Source organism: Castor canadensis, chromosome X (assembly GCF_047511655.1).
Source record: "Castor canadensis chromosome X, mCasCan1.hap1v2, whole genome shotgun sequence".
Taxonomy (NCBI): Eukaryota; Metazoa; Chordata; class Mammalia; order Rodentia; family Castoridae; genus Castor; species Castor canadensis.
Window position 1 is genome coordinate 47,777,786 of NC_133405.1, and position 18,791 is coordinate 47,796,576.

General features: G+C 39.2%; 1 pseudogene; it reads right to left on the reverse strand.

The window, feature by feature from the left end:
- Window positions 1-227: 227 nt before the first annotated feature.
- Window positions 228-18,299, reverse strand: LOC141419433 (FMR1-interacting protein NUFIP2 pseudogene; annotated as a pseudogene).
- Window positions 18,300-18,791: the final 492 nt, after the last annotated feature.

Below are 18,791 nucleotides of genomic sequence, written 5' to 3' on the forward strand. Positions count from 1 at the left end.
ACCTGTCATTCCTTTCTTGGCCTCTCTGCTATTTCTGGTTTTTGGCGGAGCCTAACAAAGTGTTTGCAGGAGAGGCCAGAGGATTTTGAGTTTTTGGTGTTGTAGTCCTTTGGAAAGAACACTAAAGCACTTTGACTACTGGTGTCTGCTTTTTGCAGACATATATGACATATATAGGGTTGCAGAACCCCATATAACTGTGTTCCATGGGTAAGGCTCACCTCTCACTAGTAGTCCCTGGTTTTAGAATGGTACCCACGAAATTGTGACAACTTTCCCATAACAGTCTCAGGGCCAGTACTGGACTCATTTATAAAAGATAAATCCCATTCATTCTGGAAAAAAAATCCACCAGGTTTTGATGGGCTGCCTGAGAGGGCAGATGTACTTGTGCTGTGCTCAACAGCACAGTTTGCATATTTGAAGGGTAGATAAAAAGGATAGACTTAATGTGTTCAACAGCTGCTGAAGTTAAACTGGTTCTGGAGAACTCAATCAGTTCTAGAGGACATGGGTGTTAGAGTGTTAACAGCAATAGTAAGCAGTGGCAGACCCACTGGAGGATATACACTTGCATCAGTGTCTGCTAAAATAGACCCATTAGAAAAACTAGCAGGAATAACAGATTCCAGTGATGACATAGGGACCTGGGATAACTGACTTTAAGATTGGGTTTAAGTTTCCCCAGTGGATGACAAAGAGGATGAAGATGAAGGCACAGAAGACTTCTGTGTAGTTTTGTTAGGTTTTCCCTAATTTTGATTTATATAACTTATTTTAAGAACCATTTTAGCACTGCTCTTGTCCACAGGAAAAGCTGGGGGTGGTTTAAATAAGGTCCACAAAACCTCTTTGGAGGCAGCAGCTGAAGCATGTTTTCCTTTGGGCCAATCATCAAAATTTTTGCTGCTCACACCGGGCTTAATACCTGAGCTTTTACAAAGCATATCACATGACCACAGCAGGTTTCCTTGACTCATTCCTCCAGGCCCAGTTTTATACTTCTAAAAGGGTTTGGAGCCATTTAATCAGTTTCACTTTGTTTACTATAGTCAGGCTTGAAAGTTTCAAGCCCCTGTTTTAAGGATAGGATGCTAGCCTCTTGTTGCCTTATTTTGTCCTGCATCAAATTTTTTTTTACTCATTTATTCACATGTACATACATTGTTTGGGTCATTTATCCCCCCATCCCTGGGCCCCTCCTTCTTCCCCACCCTTGCTTCCAGGCGGAACCTGTTCTGCCCATATCTCTAATTTGTTGAAGAGAAAACATAAGCAAAAATAAGAAAGACAAGGCATTTTTGCTAGTTGCGATAAGGATAGCTATACAGAGAGATTCCTAGCATTGTTTCCATGTATATTGCTTGTGTTACAACCCAAGTTGATTTTTCTCTAACTGATCTTTACACTGGTTCATGATTCCCTTCTCATGTTAACTTCTGTCACTTTAAGGGTTCTGTATTAGCTCCTCTGCAGTAGGGACATCAAACACTTTCATGTTTTGGGTTTCTTACCTATCCCCATACCTCCCGTATGTGCTCTCCCCTTATCATGTGACCCAAGTCCAACCACATTGTTGCATTTGCCCTAGATCTAAATTCCACATATGAGGGAGAACATACAATTTTGGTCTTCTGACCTTGGCTAACCTCACTCAGAATGGTGTTCTCCAGTTCCATCCATTTACTTGCGAATGATAAGATTTCATTCTTCTTCATGGCTGAGTAAAATTCCATTGTGTAAAATACCACATTTGCTTAATCCATTCATCAGTAGTGGGGCATCTTGACTGTTTCCATAACTTGGCTATTGTGAATAGTGCTGCAATAAACATGGGTGTGCAGGTGCCTCTGGAGTAAGCTGTGTCCCATTCTTTGGGTATAGCCCCAGGAGTGGGATTCCTGGGTCATATGGCAGATCTATGTTTAGATTTTTAAGAAGCCTCCAAATTTTTTCCAGAGTAGTTGCACTAGCTTGCATTCCCACCAGCAGTGTATGAGGGTACCTTTATCCCCACATCCTTGTCAACACCTGTTGTTAGTGGTGTTTTTGATGATGGCTATTCTAACAGAGGTGAGTGAGGTGGAATCTTAGTGTGGTTTTGATTTGCATCCTTTATGGCTAGAGATGGTGAGTATTTTTTCATGTGTTTTTTGGCCATTTGAATTTCTTCTTTTGAGAAAGTTCTGTTTAGCTCAGTTGTTGTTTCTTTATTGGTTCATTGATTTTGGGAGAGTTTAGTTTTTTAAGTTCCCTGTATATTCTGGTTATTAGTCATACGTCTGATGTATAACTGGTAAATATTTTCTCCCACTTTGTGGGTGGTCTCTTCAGTTTAGAGACCATTTCTTTTGCTGTCCTTGATCCATTTTGAGTTGATACTAGTACAGGGTGACAAACATGGACCTAGTTTCAGTTTTTTGCAGATGGATAACCACTTTTCCTGGCAACATTTGTTGAAGAGGCTGTCTTTTCTCCATCGCATATTTTTGGCACCTTTGTCAAAAATAAAGTAGGCATAGTTGTATGGATTCATATCCAGGTCCTCTATTCTGTTCCACTGGTTTTCATGTCTGTTTTTGTGCCACTACCATGCTGTTTTTATTGCTATTGCTTTGTAATATAGTTGGAAGTTGGATATTGTGATACCTCAAGGATTGCTCTTTTTGCTGAGTATTGCCTTTGCTATTCGTGTCTCTTGTGTTTCCAAATGAATTTTAGGGTAGATTTTTCAATCTCTGTGATGAATGTCATTGGGATTTTGATGGGAATTACATTAAACATGTAGATTGCTTTTGGTAGTATATCCATTTTTACTGTGTTGATGCTATCAATCCATGAGCATGGGAGATCTTTCCATCTTCTGTAGTCTTCCTCGTTCTCTTTCTTCAGGAGTTGGTAGTTCTCCTTGTACAGGTCATTCACATCCTTTGTTAAATTTACTCCTAGGTATTTGATTTTTTTTGAGGCTATTGTGAATGGAATTGTTTCCATATATTCTTTCTCAGTTTGTTCCTTGTTGGTGTATAGAAAAGCTAATGATTTCTTGCCGTGGTTCTGCTGCAGTGGGGGCTCCGACTCTGCTCTTGGGGTTAGAGCAGCAAATGACGACATGAACTCAGGGTTGTTCTGGGCTGCAATGGTGTAGTTTATTTTCTGAAGAGTGTATTTAAGCAGTGCAGAAAAGCAGGAAGGAGTACGTGGCAGTCCCCAGGTTTCCCTTGACCTCTGTACTGGGATTGGCTGTCACATTGCTATGGATTTGAGCCCAAGTATGGAACATCATGTTCTTGGTACTGGGTTTTCCTGGTCCCACAAAGAGAGAGAACAGAGGAGTTCAGCAACTATCCTTTTGGACTGTTGCAATCTCTCTTAGGGCTGTTGCACAAAAGCTACAGTGACTCTGCTCCTTTCCAAGAGGCTCTGGGGGTCCTGAGGGTTTCCCACATCTCCCCCTTTTTTATTTTTTATGAAAAAGGTGTTTAGAAAATTTTCTTTTTTGTGGTGGTTAGTTTCTTGAGTGATTAATCTTTTTAGCCATATGATACTAAGTAGACCCAAAAGCATAAGTCCACCTATGCCTATTAGTCCTTTGAGTCCAAAATTAAACCAATGACTAGGATTAAGTTTGTCTACCTGAAGTCTTTTCATGGGTCCCGTCAATGGCTGTGACTGGTTTGATGCATCAGCGAGGCAGCCATCTTGGTTGTCGTTCATGCTCTGGAAAGACACAAGCATACCCTCGACTCATAGTTAGTAAAGGGTCAGGTCCCTGCAATGTGTTTGTCTCTAAATTCTTCCAAAGAACACACACAGGTGGGCAGGTGTTCCAAGCACGGAAGTGCTTTTCCATAGGTGCAATCCCTTGATCACCAAGTGAGAAAAAATTTAAAGTTAACAGGATGAGATGTAATTGGGTATGTGGAGACTTGGGGATGAACTCCCCCTTTATATTTTTAAAAGTTGGTTTTTGATCTTTTAATGTTGTCATTCTACAAATGCCTGGCCTTGAGGATTATAAGGAATTCCAGTATTGTGAGTGATGTCCCATAATGTACAGAATTCTTGAAATTTTTTACTTGTATAGGTGGGACTGTTGTCTATCTTTATGGACTTTGGAATTCCAAAGTTTCCAAAAGTACCAAGCAGGTGACCAAGGGGATGTTTGGTAGTTTCTCATGTGTGGGCTGAGGCAAAGAGGACACCAGAGTATGTGTCCACTGTCACATGAATGTATTTTAAGTTGCCAAACTGGGGAATATGAGTAAGTAACATCAGTTTGCCAGATATGGTTTGCTTTCAGACCACGAGGGTTGATGCCAGTATTAGGACCCAAGGGTAGTAGAGTACCGCAGGTGGAGCAGGCCCTAATAATATGTTTGCATTGGTCTTGAGTCAAGATTGGGAATTGTTTGTGTAACATGTTAGCACTCTGGTGTAATAAAGAGTGGCTTTGTAAGGTCTGTTGAAAAAGGGAAGAAGGATTTTGAGAGTTCTCAACAACAGTGAAGGAGATGAGCTGATCTACTGCTTGATTTCCCTCAGGCATAGGGCCAGGCAGGCCTGTATGTGAATGGATATGAGTAATAAAAAATGGAGAAGTACAAGCCTGAATGACCAAGTGAGCCTGTGTAAATAGCTGAAAAATGGTAGAATTAGGATCTCCTTTTAGTCTAGCTGTTTCAATAGAGTTAATGGCTTTAACTACATATTGGGAGTCTGAAACTATATTGATTGGACTAGGGAGAGCTTGTAGGGCTGCAAGAACTGCTAAGATTTCATCATGTTGTTCAGTTGCTCCTGGAGTTGCAATGTTTATTTGTTTTGTACATGTCCCCGAGGGGGAGTAAATGATATAACCAGCTCTCCCTTTACTGGTGCCATCAGTATATACAGTGATTATATTGGCTAGGGGTTTGGTGTCTGTGATATGAGGTAGATTCCAGGCCTGAGAAGTTAAAAATTTTATGGTAGGGTCTTTGGGATAGTGATTGTCAAATTGTCCTGAGTAATTACTAATTGCAATTTGCCATAAATAGTTTTGTTGATAAAGATAGTCTATCTGAATACTGGTGAAGGGAGTAACTATGAGTGACAGATCATTGCCAGACAATTGTTTGCATCTTTGTCTTCCCTTCATAATTAGATATATTACCTCTTGTATATGGAGTGTAGTAGTCCTAGGGGGTATGTTATGGGTAAAGAGCATTTGTATCAACTTAGTTGGCCATTGTATAATAGCCCCTGTTGGAGTAGTTGGAGTACCCCATATGAGTAGCTGGAGGGGCTGACTGGGGTCTATCCTGTTGATGAAACTATGTTGAAGACTGGTTTCAATAAGTTGTATAGCCTGTTGTGCTTCTGAAGTTAATTTTTTTAATGAGTGTGAGTCTCCTTTTAATAGTTCAAATACAGGTTTTAAAGAGTCTGAGGGACTCTTAAGAAAAGGCTGAATCCAATTAATGTTTCCTAATAGTGTCTGTAATTCATTTAATGTCATAACACCTTTTATGTCTAATTTTAGTTTAGGAGGTTTGACTATATTATCAACTATAGTGTGTCCCAAATATTTGAATGGTGTATAGAGCTGTGTTTTGTCAGGAGCTATATTTAAACCTTCCTTGGCTAGGCATCTTTCTAAGTCTCTGAAGGCCTGTTGTCATAGTGTAAAAGAGGGATGAGCAATTAAAAGAGCATCCATATAATGAAAATATTTAATTTGTGGCCATTTTTTTATAGAAGGGTATAAGAGTGGCATGGACATAAGCCTGACATATGGTGGGACGGTTTTTCATGCCTGAGGTAATACTTTCCATTGATATCATTGAGCTGGTTTTTCATTATTAATGGATGGCAATGTAAAGGCAAATTTTTCCTTATCATTGTCATGTAATGGAATAGTAAAAAAACAATATTTTAAATCTATAATTATAATTGCAAATCCTGCAGAAATCATGGCAAGAGAAGGGAGGCCAGGTTGTAAAGATCTCATGGCTTTCATGGCTTTGTTAATGGCTCAAAGGTCATGTATTAACCTATATTTTCCTTTGGCCTTTTTTTTATTACAAAAATAGGACTATTCCATGGACTATTGGAAGGCTCCAGATGTCCAGCTTTTACTTGTTGTTCCAAAATATGAGCCTGTTGTAATTTTTGTCCTGAAAGTGGCCACTGATCAACCTATATAAGCTCATTGACTAACCATTTAAGTGGTATAGCTGTGAGCCTGGACTTCATATCAGTGGCCCCTAGGAGGGGGGATGGTTACAAGAATAACCAAGGCCACAGTGACAAGAAGGATATTGGGAAAGGGCCTCCCCCCAAGGCCTCGTGACTGTCCTGTCTTGTTGAGCCTGGGAAAGGGCCTTCTCCCAAGGTTGAGCTTTGTGCATGGCAAGAGTCATGTGCAACTGTTGCATGATGTCTCTTCCCCCATAAGCACAATTGTAGTCCTGTAATTATGAAAGGTTGAAAAGTCCCTGAATTGCCTTCTTCATCCTCCCATTGGAGTACATCTGCACTAACTTTGGCTAATGGTGGTCCCATACTCCTTGTACTGTGGTTCCTCTTTTTGTTCCCCAATGTTTAGGCCATAATGATTGAGGGATAACACTCTGATCTACTCCTGTGCCTAGAAGACCTTGAAAAGCTATTCCCCTAATATAAATAGTAGCTAGGGGCTTTTGATCTAAAATGGGTTGAGTCCAATATATTTGAGGAGAGGTCTCAGATGGTAAAGGCAAAAATATTGCAATCTTGGCGTTCTTCTCTAATCCTAACCATTGCCTAGAGCTAGAAACATAGACTATTGTTGGAGACTTGGATTGCAACATAGTATAGTAAGGATGCACAGTTAGTCCTTGAAGAAGATACTGTTCATTCCCCATGATTATCCCTGTTAATTCTTTTACAGAGTTATAGAAATGACATGTTACTGGGACTGGTGTATTACCCAGAGAGATGGTTAATGCCCCTAAAACCAGGAGATTAAATCCTGAACTAAGGGAGTTTTCCCACTGGATACAGGAAATTGTTCCATCTTGGGGTGGAGCTGAAGGTTGCCCCAGTCCTGTTTAAAGGTCTCCCATCAGCATAATATTTGGATTTACAATCTTTAGCTCAATGATAGCCTTTATTTCATAGTGGGCATATTTTAGAAGGTTTTCTTCCTGGTGGGACATGCTTTGGGCCCCAGTAACCTTTGCCCTCAGGGTAGTCCCTTTTCCAGTGGCCTTTTTGTTCACATCCAAAACATGTAGTTTGGGAGAGAGTAGGGCTCCCTTTTGTTAGGGCGGCCACAAGAGCAGTGGCCAAATAGGTTTGGGTGCCAATATCCTGGGTAGCAGGAAACCCAGGCAGAAAGATCTCCATTCTTTGCTGGTCTGATAGCTTGTTTACATTCTTTGGTGGCCCCCTCATATCCAATCTGGCAGACCAAGAACCTTTGTGCATCTGCATGTTGAATTTTGTGGCTGATAGCACGTTTCACATGGGCAAGAATTTAGCCCACTGCTCATTGGCCTTTTATTTTAGTTGCAAGAAACTTTCAGTTGACTCCCTACCTGAGTCAGGAAAGCTACTCCAAGCTCTTTTGGCACAAACTCTTACTTAATCAAAATATTGGGGTATGCCCTGCATCTGTTGAAGGGCATTGGCAAATGGGCCAACCCCCTGCAGTTGGTCCTCAGTTAAAGGAACCCCTGCATTCCTATTTCTTTGTGCCTGTTCATCTTCATCACATTCATCATAATATTTTGCTTTCCACATAAGGCACTCACCAGGGCTAAGGCAAGCTTGGGCTAACTGCTTGTAGTCCCATAGTGTACAAATTTCTCGACTCAGATTTTCCAATAGAGTAAGAGTGTAGGGACCATTAGCCCCATTCTCCCTGACGGAATCTCTAAATCTTTTAAGTACCTCAAGAGAAATGGGCTCATGCCTTCATTGTCCCTGAGGCCCCAGGATGACTGGAAGGACTAGAGGGTTCTCTGAAGATGAAAGAGCCAAAGGCAGAGTAGAAGGGTCATTATTCGCATCCTCCAATAAGAGTTGCCTAAAAGTTGTTTCTAGGGAAACTTCTTCATTTTCCTCTCTCTGTTTTGTTCTTGCCTTAGGTATGGCACCAGTCTGAGTATCAACTTGAAATGGGGCCAATGATGGGTAATGGCCAGCATAAGGTGGTGTAGAATCCTCCATAGAGGAAAACTTAAATTTTACATGTTTTTGTGAGGGAGGCTTTTCCGCCTCCTTATTGTCCTCCTTATTATCTTCCTTATTTTCCTCCTGAAGACTTGATTCAGAAGCCTCTTTAGAAGGATCTTCTAGAGGTCCCAAGCAATAATGAATAGAGGACCACATGCCAAAAAAAAAAAGAATAGAAATATGTTCCCCTGTCTGGTGAGCTCTTTTTACATTTTCTCTTATCTGCTTCCAGCTATCAGGATCCAAAGTTCCATGCTCAGGAAACCAAGGATTAAATTGGATAACTGTCTCTATAAAATCTTCAAATTGTCCCTGGGTGTACGATATACCCTTACTTTTTAGTAAACAGTGCAGTAGCTCTAAGAAATGCCTATGTTCTGAACTCAGTGAGTTCCCCATTCTGTCCCACAACTTCCGGTTCATGACGCCTTGGGTTGGGGCTCTTCAGTGAGCCTTTCTCTTCTTGAATAATATTGCCAAGATGTTAAGAGCAGATCTGAGTCACAGCACCACTTGCCGCAGTCCAGCTGCAGCAGGGGCTCTGATTCTGCTCTTGGGTGCTCGAGCGACATGATCTCAGGGTTGTGCCGGGCAGTGATGACATAGTTTATTTTCTGAAGAGTGTATTTAAGCAGTGGAGAAAAGTAGGAAGGAGTACATGGCAGTCCCCAGGTTTCCCTTGACTTCTGTACTAGGATTGGCTGCCACATTGCTGTGGCTATGAGCCCAAGTGCAGAACATTATGTTCTCAGGACTGAGTTTTCATGGTCCCACTAAGAGAGAGAACAGGGGAGTTCAGCAACTATCCTTTTGGACTGTTGCAATACCACGTAAGGCTGTTGCACAAAAGCTACAGTGACTCTGCTCCTTTCCAAGAGGCCTTGGGGTCTGGAGGGTTACCCAATATTCCTGTAAGTTGATTTTTCCCAGCAACATTTGTTGAAGAGGCTGTCTTTTCTCCATCATATATTTTTGGCACCTTTGTCAAAAATGAGGTGGGCATAGTTGTGTAGATTCCTATCTGGGTCCTGTATTCTGTACCACTGGTCTTCATGTCTGTTTTTGTGCCAGTACCATGCTGTTTTTATTGCTATTGCTTTGTAATATAGTTTGAAGTCGGCTATTGTGATACCACCAGCATCGCTCTTTTTGCTGAGTATTACCTTGGCTATTCACAATCTCTTCTGTTTCCAAATGAATTTTAGGGTTGATTTTCTAAATCTCTGTGATGAAAGTCATTGGGATTTTGATGGGAATTGCATGAAACATGTAGATTACTTTTGGTAGTATAGCTATTTTTACTATGCTGATTCTACCAATCCATGAGCATGGGAGATCTTTCCACCTTCTGTAGTCTTCCTCGATCCCTTTCTTTAGTGGTTTTTAGTTCTCCTTGTAGAGATCATTCACATCCTTTGTTAAGTTTACTCCTAGGTATTTGATTTTTTTTTGAGGCTTTTGTAAATGGAATTGTTTTCATACATTCTTTTTCAGTTTGTTCATTATTAGTGTATAGAAATGCTAATGACTTTTCTATGTTGATTTTATATCTTGCTACCTTGCTTTAGCTATTGATGGTGTCTAGGAGCTTCTGAGTAGAGTTTTTTGGGTTTTTAAGGTATGGGATCATGTCATCTGCAAATAGGGATATTTTGACAGTTTCTTTACCTATTTGTATTCTTTTTTTCCTTCTTCTTGCCTAATTGCTCTGGCTAGGAATTCCAGTACTATGTTGAATAGGAGTGAAGATAGTGGGCATCCTTGTCTCATTCCTGATTTTAGAGGGAATGGTTTCAGTTTTTCTACGTTAAGTATAATGCTGGCTGTAGGTTTGTCATATATAGCTTTTATAATGTTGAGGTACTTTCCTTCTATTCCTCATTTTCTTAGAGCTTTTATCATGAAATGGTGTTGGATCTTATCAAAGGCTTTTTCTGCATCTATTGAGATGATCAAGTGGTTTTTGTCTGGTTCTTTTAATGTGCCAAATTACATTTATATATTTACATATGTTGAACCACCCCTGCATCCCTGGGGTGAAACCGACTAGGTCATGGTGAATGATTTTTCTGATGTCTTGTTGGATTCGGTTTGCTATTATTTTATTGAGGATTTTTGCATCAATGTTCATTAAGGAGATTGGCCTATAGTTCTCCTTTTTGGATGAGTCTGTCTGTTTTCGGGATGTGTGTAATACTGGCTTCAGAAAATGAGTTAGGCAGTTTTCCATCCCTTTCTGTTTCATGGAACAGTTTAAAGAGGGTTTGTATTAGTTCTTCTTTAAAGGTCTGATGGAATTCAGCAGAGAATCCATCAGGTCCTGGATTTTTCTTTTTTGGGAGACTATTGCTGCTTCAATTTCATTTTGTGTTATAAATCTATTTGGATGATTAATGTTCTCTTGGTTCAATTTTGAATGGTCATAAATATCTAGAAATCTGTCCATTTCTTCAAGATTTTCAAATTTATTAGAATATAGGGTCTCAAAATAGTCTCTGATGATTTTCTGGATTTCTGTGGTGTTTGTTGTTATCTCCCCTTTTGCATTTCTGATTTTACTGATTTGGGTTTTTCTCTCTTCATTTTAGTCAGCTTTGCCTGGGGTCTGTCAATCTTGCTTATTTTTCAAAGAACCAGCTTTTTATTTCATTAATTCTTTGTATGGTATTTTGTTTCTTTGTTTGTTTCTATTTCATTAATTTCAGCCCTTATTTTTATTATTTCTCTCCTTCTGCTTGTTTGGGGATTTGCTTGTTCTTGTTTTTCTAGGAGATTGAGATGAAGTATTAAGTCATTGATTTGAGATCTTTCTGTCCTTTTAATATATGCACTCATGGCTATAAACTTTCCTCTCAGGACTGCCTTTGCTGTGTACCATAGGTTCTGGTAGGTTGTGTTTTCATTTTTGTTAACTTCGAGGAATCTTTTATTTTTTATTTCTTTTTCTTTTTGTTTATTCATTCACATGTGCATACATTGTTTGGGTCATTTCTCCACCCTGTCCCCCTCCTCTACCCTACCCCCTCATCAGTTTCAGTCAGGTCCCGTTCTGCCCTTATCACTGATTTTGTTGAAGAAAGGACATATGTATAAGAAAGACAAAGCATTTTTGCAAGTTGAGTTAAGGATAGTTATACAGAAAGATTCCTACTATTGCTTTCATGTACCCATGTGTTACGACCCATGTTTATTCAACTCTAACCGATCTTTACATTGTTTCCTGAACCCCTGCTCATGACAACTTGTTGTTTTAAGGTTTCTGTATTAGTTCCTCTGGAGTGGGGACATCAAATGCTTTCATGTTTTGGGTTTTCTACCTATCCCTATATCTCCCGTATGTGCTCTCCCCCTTTCTTGTGATCCAAGTCTGACAACATTGCTGTATTTGCCCTAGATCTAAAGTACACATATGAGGGAGAACATATGATTTTTGGTCTTCTGGGCCTGGCTGACCTCGCTCAGAATAATGTTCTCCAGTTTAATCCATTTACCTGCAAATGATAAGATTTCATTTTTCTGCATGTCTGAGTAAAATTCCATTGTGTACAAGTATCACATTATCTTGATCCATTCATCAGTAGTGGGGCATCTTGGCTGTTTCCATAACTTGGCTATTGTGAATAGTGCTGCAATAAACATGGGTGTGCAGATGCCTCTGGAGTAACCTGTGTTGCATTCCTTTGGGTATATCCCCAGGAGTGGTATTGCTGGATCATATGGAAGGTCTATGTTTAGATTTTTAAGAAGTCTCCAAATTTTTTTCCAGAGTCATCGCACCAGCTCTCATTCCCACCAGCAGTGGATTAGGGTTCCTTTTTTCCCACATCCTCGCCAGCGCTTGTTGTTGGTGGTGTTTTGGATGATGGCTATTCTAACAGGGGTGAGGTGGAATCTTAGGGTGGCTTTGATTTGCATTTCCTTTATTGCCAGAGATGACGAGCATTTTTTCAAGTTTTTTGGTCACTTGAATTTCTTCTTTTGAAAAAGTTCTGTTTAGTTCAGTTGCTCATTTATTACTTGGTTCATTGATTTTAGGAGAGTTTAGAGTTAGTTTCCTGAGTTCCCTGTATATTGTGTTTATCAGTCCCTTGTCTGATGTATAGCTGGCAAATATTTTCTCCCACTCTGTGGGTGGTCTCTTCAGTTTATAGACCATTTCTTTTATTGTGCAGACCTTTTTAATTTTATGAAGTCCCATTTCTCCATTCTTTCTCTTAGTTTCTGGGCTGCTGGGGTTCTATTGAGGAAGTCTTTGCCTATACCTATTTGTTTCAGAGTGTTTCCTGCTCCTTTCTGTAGTAGCTTCAGAGTTTCAGGTCTGATATTTAGGTCCTTGATGCATTTTGAGTTGATATTAGTACAGAGTAATAGACATGGATCTAGTTTCAGTTTCTTGCTGATGGGTAACCACTTTTCCCAGCAACATTTGTTGAAGAGGCTGTCTTTTCTCCATTGTATATTTTTGGCACCTTTGTCAAAAATGAGGTGGGTATAGTTGTGTGAGTTCATATCTGGGTCCTCTATACTGTTCCACTGGTCTTCATGTCTGTTTTTGTGCCAGTACCTTGCTGTTTTTATTATATTGCTTTGTAATGTATTTTGAAGTCGGGTATTGTGATATATCCAGCATTGCTCTTTTTGCTGAGTATTGCCTTGGCTATTCACAATCTCTTTTGTTTCCAAATGAACTTTAGGGTATTTTTCAATCTCAGCGATGAATGTCATTGGGATTTTGATGGGAATTGCATTAAACATGTAGATTGCTTTCAGTAGTATAGCCATTTTTACTATGTTGATTCTACTGATCCATGAGCACCGGAGATCTTTCCATTTTCTGTAGTCTTCCTCCATCTCTTTCTTCAGGAGTTTGTAATTCCCTAGTACAGGTCATTCACATCCTTTGTTAAATTTACTCCTAGGTATTTGGTTTTTTTGAGGCTATTGTGAATGGAATTGTTTCCATGTATTCCTCTCAGTTTGTTCATTGTTGGTGTATAGAGAAGCTAATGACTTTTGTAAGTTGGTTTTATATCCTGCCACCTTACTGTAGCTGTTTATGGTGTCTAAGAGTTTTTGGGTAGAGTTTTTTGGATCTTTAAGGTATAAGAGTATATCATCTGCAATCAGGGATATTTGGACAGTTTCTTTACCTATTTGTATTCCTTTTATTTCTTCTTCTTGTCTAATTGCTCTGGCTAGAAATTCCAGTACTATGCTGAATAGGAGTTGGGATAGTAGGCACCCTTGTCTTGTTCCTGATTTTAGGGGGAATGGTTTCAGTTTTTCACTGTTAAGTATAATGGTGGCTGTAGGGTTATCATATATAGCCTTTGCAATTTTGAAGTACATTCCTTCTATTCCTAGTTTTCTTAGAGCTTTTAGCATGAAGTAGTGTTGGATCTTGTTGAAGGCTTTTTCTGCATTTATTGAGATGATCAAGTGGTTTTTGTCTTTGCTTCTATTGATGTGCTGTATTACATTTATATATTTGTGTATGTTGAACCATCCCTGCATCTCTGGGATGAAGCCAACTTGGTTGTGGTGAATGATCTTTCTGATGTGTTGTTGGATTCGGTTTGCCATTATTTTATTGAGGATTTTTGCATCGATGTTCATTAGGAAAATTGGCCTGTAGTTATCCTTTTTGGAGGTGTCTTTGTCTGCTTTTGAGATGAGAGTAATATTGGCCTCATAAAATGAGTTAGGCAGTGTTCCTTCCTGTTCTATTTCATGGAACAGTTTAAGGAAAGTTGGTATCAATTCTTCTTTAAATGTCTGATAGAATTCAGCAGTGAATCTGTTAGGTCCTGGGCTTTTGTTTTTTGGGAGGCTCTTGATAGCAGCTTCAATTTCTTTTTGTGTTATAGATCTATTAAGATGATTAATATCCTTTTGGTTCAGTTTTGGGTGGTTGTAAGTTTCTAGAAATCTGTCCATTTCTTCAAGATTTTCAAATTTATTATAGTATAGGCAAAGTAGTCTCTGATGATTTCCTGGATTTCCATGGTGTTTGTTGTTATCTTCCCTTTCGCATTTATGATTTTACTGATCTGGGTTTTTCTCTCCTCATTTTAGTCAGGTTTGTCTGAGGTCTGTCAATTTTTTTTTCAAAGAACCAGCTTTCTGTTTCATTGATTCTTTGTATGGTTTTTTTTTGTTTCTATTTCATTGATTTCAGCCCTTATGTTAATTATTTCTTGCCTTCTGCTTGTTTCAGGGTCTGTTTGTTCTTGTTTTTCTTGAAGTTTCAGCTGTAGTGTTAGGTCATTGATTTGAGATCTTTCTGTCCTTTTGATATATGCACTCATGGCTATAAACTTTCCTCTTAGGACTGCCTTTGCTGTGTCCCATAAGTCCAGTAGGTCATGTTTTCATTTTCATTAACTTCCAGGAACCTTTTAATTTCCTCTTTTATTCCATCAATGACCCATTGATCATTGAGCAATGTGTTGTTCAGCTTCCAATTGTGTGTATGTTTTTTACTGTTGTTTTTGTTGTTGAGTTCCAGTTTCAATGCATTGTAATCAGTTATAATGCATGAGGTTATTTCTATTTTCTTATATTTGCTGAGGCTTGCTTTGCACCCTAAGATATGATCAATTTTGGAGAAGGTTCCATGGCTTCTAAGAAGAATGTATATTGTGCAGAAGTTTGATGAAATATTCTGTATACATCAGCTATGTCCATTTGATCTATGTTGTGATTTAGATCTAGGATTTCTTTATTGATTTTTTTGTTTGGATGACCTATCTATTGGTTATAGGGGGTATCAAATTCTCCCACTACCACTGTGTTGGAGTTTATATATGTTTTTAGGTCCTTCAGAGTGTGTTTTATGAAATTGGGTGCATTGACATTGGGTGCATATCGGTTGATAATTGTTTTTTTTTGGTGTATTTCCACTTTCAATAGTATGGGCTATCCTTCTTTATCTCACTTGATCAATATAGGTTTGAAGTCTACTTTTTCCAAGAGAAGTATTGTAACTCCTGCATGTTTTGGGGGGCCATTAGCTTGGGAAATCTTCTTGCAGCTGTTCACACTAAGCCAGTGCTTATTTCTGTTGATGAGATGGATCTCCTGTAAGCAACAGATTGTTGGATCTTCCTTTTTAATCTAGTTTGCCAAATGGTGTCTTTTGATGGGGGAATTAAGCCCAGTAACATTGATAGGTATGTGGTGATCCCTGTCATTTAGTTGTCTTTGTTGTTTAAGAGTTTGATTATGTGTAACTGAATCAATGTTACTCTCTACTTTCTTGCCTTTTCTTCTCCAATGGTTTGGTATTGCCTGTCCTTTCATGGTTTTATGTGCTTTGATTTTCTGTGTGCCGAATTCCTTGAAGAATCTTTTGTAGTGGTGGCTTGGGGCTTATATATTGTTTTAGTTTCTGCTTATCATGGAAGACTTTTATTTCTCCATCTGTTTTGAATGATAGTTTTGCTGGGTAGAGTATCCTAGGGTTGAAGTTACTTTCATTCAGTGCCTGGAGTACCTCACTCCATGCTCTTCTTGCTTTTAAGGTTTCCATTGAGAAATCTGCTGTGATTATGATGGATTTACCTTTGTATGTTATTTGTTTTTTCTCTCTTACAGTCTTCAATATTCTTTATTTTCTGTGCTTGTTGTTGTAATGATAATATGTCATGCAGTAATTCTCTTTTGATGAAGTCTGTTTGGTGTCCTGGAGGCTTCCTGTGCCTGAATGGGCATACTTATCTCTAGATTTGGGAAATTTTCTGTTATTATTTTGTTGAATATATTATGAATTCCTTTTGCTTTCACCTCTTCTCCTTCTTCAATGGCCATGATTCTCAGTTTAGTCTTTTGATGGAGTTGGTGAGTTCTTGCATATTCATTTCACAGGTTTTGAGTTGTTTGAGTAATAGTTCTTCACTTTTTCCTTTAATTTCCATTTCATCTTCAAGTTCTGAGATTCTGTCTTCTGCTTGTTCTAGTTTCCTGGATTGGCCTTCCATTGTGTTTTGTATTTCTGTTTCATTCTTTTTGTGAGGTTTTCCATGTCATGGTCACTTCCTCTTTAATATTGCCAATTTTGTCCTTAATTTATTTATCTCTCTATTTATGGTGTTTTCTGTTTCACTTTGGTATTTATTTAGGGCTCCTATGAGTTCATTTATTTGTTTTTGTGTCTTCTCATAGTCTTTATTTTTGTTGTCTTGGAATTTCTTGAGTACCTCCTGTATGTTTTGGTTGACCTTATCTAGTAACATCTCCATGAAATTCTCAGTGATTTCTTGAAGGATTTCTTCTTTCAGGATGTTCTCTGGGCTACATTGGCTTTTTTGGGATAGTCTATCCTTGTTTTGTTTCAGTCTGGAACTGGGTATCCATTTTCTTCATTTCCCTCTGAATCCTGTACTAATTTATTTTGGTGGGGGGAGAATGGTTTCCATCCTTCTTTCATCTTCCCATCATTCCACTTGGTGCTGTTTCTGTCCCTGGTCTGTGTATAATTTAGTATTAGCTAACTTGCGATAGTAAAATAATGAAAGCAAGAAAGAAAGAGAATAAAGAAAAAGAAAGGAAATAAAAAATATGGAGAACCAAAGAAATCAACAGGGAGAGATGGTGGACTAACAAACAGTGAACAAGACAAGCACTTAGTGAGAAAGATAAATAAATAAAAAAATAAATAAATATAATTCCAGGTTCAGAAGCAATAGAATTTCAGTCTTAGTATTTCTGGTGTTACTCCTTCAGCATCCAGTCCTGGTGTTGGTATTTAAGCAGTAGCTCTGTCATAGTCTTGCCCAGTGGTTGAGTCTGGAGACCAGCTTTGTAGAGTGCTATCTGCCTTATTTCAGGCAGTGGCTCATCACATGCCAAATGTCCACCATCTACTTTTCCAGGCTTTGATTACTGAAAGTTCACATGGAGTTCAGCTCCTTTCCTCTCCCCCTTTCTCTGGTGGAGAGTTTTGCCAGCTGTCTACTTTTGCAGGCTTTGTTTACTGAGAATTCATGCAGAAATCAGCTACTTGCCCCTTGCCCCTTCTCTGGTGCACTCAGAGTACCCCACCCTTCCTGCTGTGTGTCCTTTTCAGTTCCTTGTTTATTATTCAGTTTTTATTATTATTATTTTTTTTGCATGGCTGGGGTCAGTCTGTCCAGGGGTCTATGCTGGTTTATCCCAGGGGTAGCTGTGGGAATACAGCATGCCACTTATTTGCTCACCTGTTGGTCTGTGTTTCCCAAGCAGGTTTGGAGCTGGCATCTGGTGGTGCAGGAGCCCTCCTTTTTCAGTATAATGTGCCATGGAGAAGCTTTGTATGGGCTGGAGGTTTGGGATGTCATAGTTTTGCTTCTTCTTTGTGGTTTTTTCTGCCAAGTGTGGCTCCAGCATCTCAGCAAGAGTTTTCATTTATGGACCTCATGCTGTCTACTTCCTCCTCTAGTTGCCATCTTGGATCCCTCTCCTATTTTTTAAGGAGTGGTACATCCACAATCAGATCCACTACCATCATTATCTGCTCCTTTAACCATTAGTAATGTAGTCTGAATTATTTGTTACAATACTATTTGGAATTGCTACAATATCAGTCAGACTGGTTCTCTCCAGATTTATTTTCATAAGATAATAAATCTTATAAAATAAAGATCCCATTCTTTTGTCCACTCTATTTTTCTGAATGAAATTATTGGTTTTAATTCTGCTTTTGCAAAGGTGCCAGGCTTTATAGTCTGCTTCAGGCTAGTGTCTACAACTTGTTTGTTGCCATTGAGGACTCTGGAAATAGGGTTGGTTGCTTTGTCAAAGCCAAGGCTCTGTAAAGATACCTCACTTTCTCTATCATTAACATTTATTTAATCATAACCTCTTTGCTTCTTCAGTGTTTCCTGATGCTACTGGAAGCTGGATTTCTGCTTTCATTTCAGCAGTTTGACTGGGACTTGGGGTTTCCTTCACTTCCATGCTACAGGTATTGGCGAAGTTCCTGGTGGTGGTGGTGCTTGTGGCTATGATTGTAGAAATAATAATGGTGGTGAATGTGACTGCTTCTCCCCTTGCTGATGTTGGTGATGTTGTGGATGGTGGTGGCTATGATGGTGCTGAGGCTGTAGGTGATTGGGCATCTCCTCCTGATGGTTGTTGGGACTTTCTAGATGAGGTTGTGGTCTGCTAAGCTGTCGGTATCTCCAGAGTACTTTTGAATTTTAATGAAGTTTAATTTATCAGATTGTTCTTTTTCAAAACAATATTTTCTTAAGTCAAATCCTCAAAAATGGGGGGGGAGTAATGAGGTCTGAACTCAGGGCCCCACCCTTGCTAGGCTGGTGCTCTACTGCTTGAGCCAAGCCTCTATCCCTTTTAGATTTGGTTATTTTTGAAATACAATCTAATCTTCTGTCTAGACCTGTCTGGACTATAATATTCCTATTTATACCTCATACCATCATTGGGATGACAGGAACACACCACCTTGCCCAGCTATTGGTTGAGAAGGGGTCTTGCAAACTTTTTGCATGGGCTGACCTTGAACCATGATCTTCCTGATTTCAGCCTCTCAAGTAGCTAGCTAGGATTACAGGCTTGAGTTACTGGTGCCTGATTTCAAATTTTTCTTC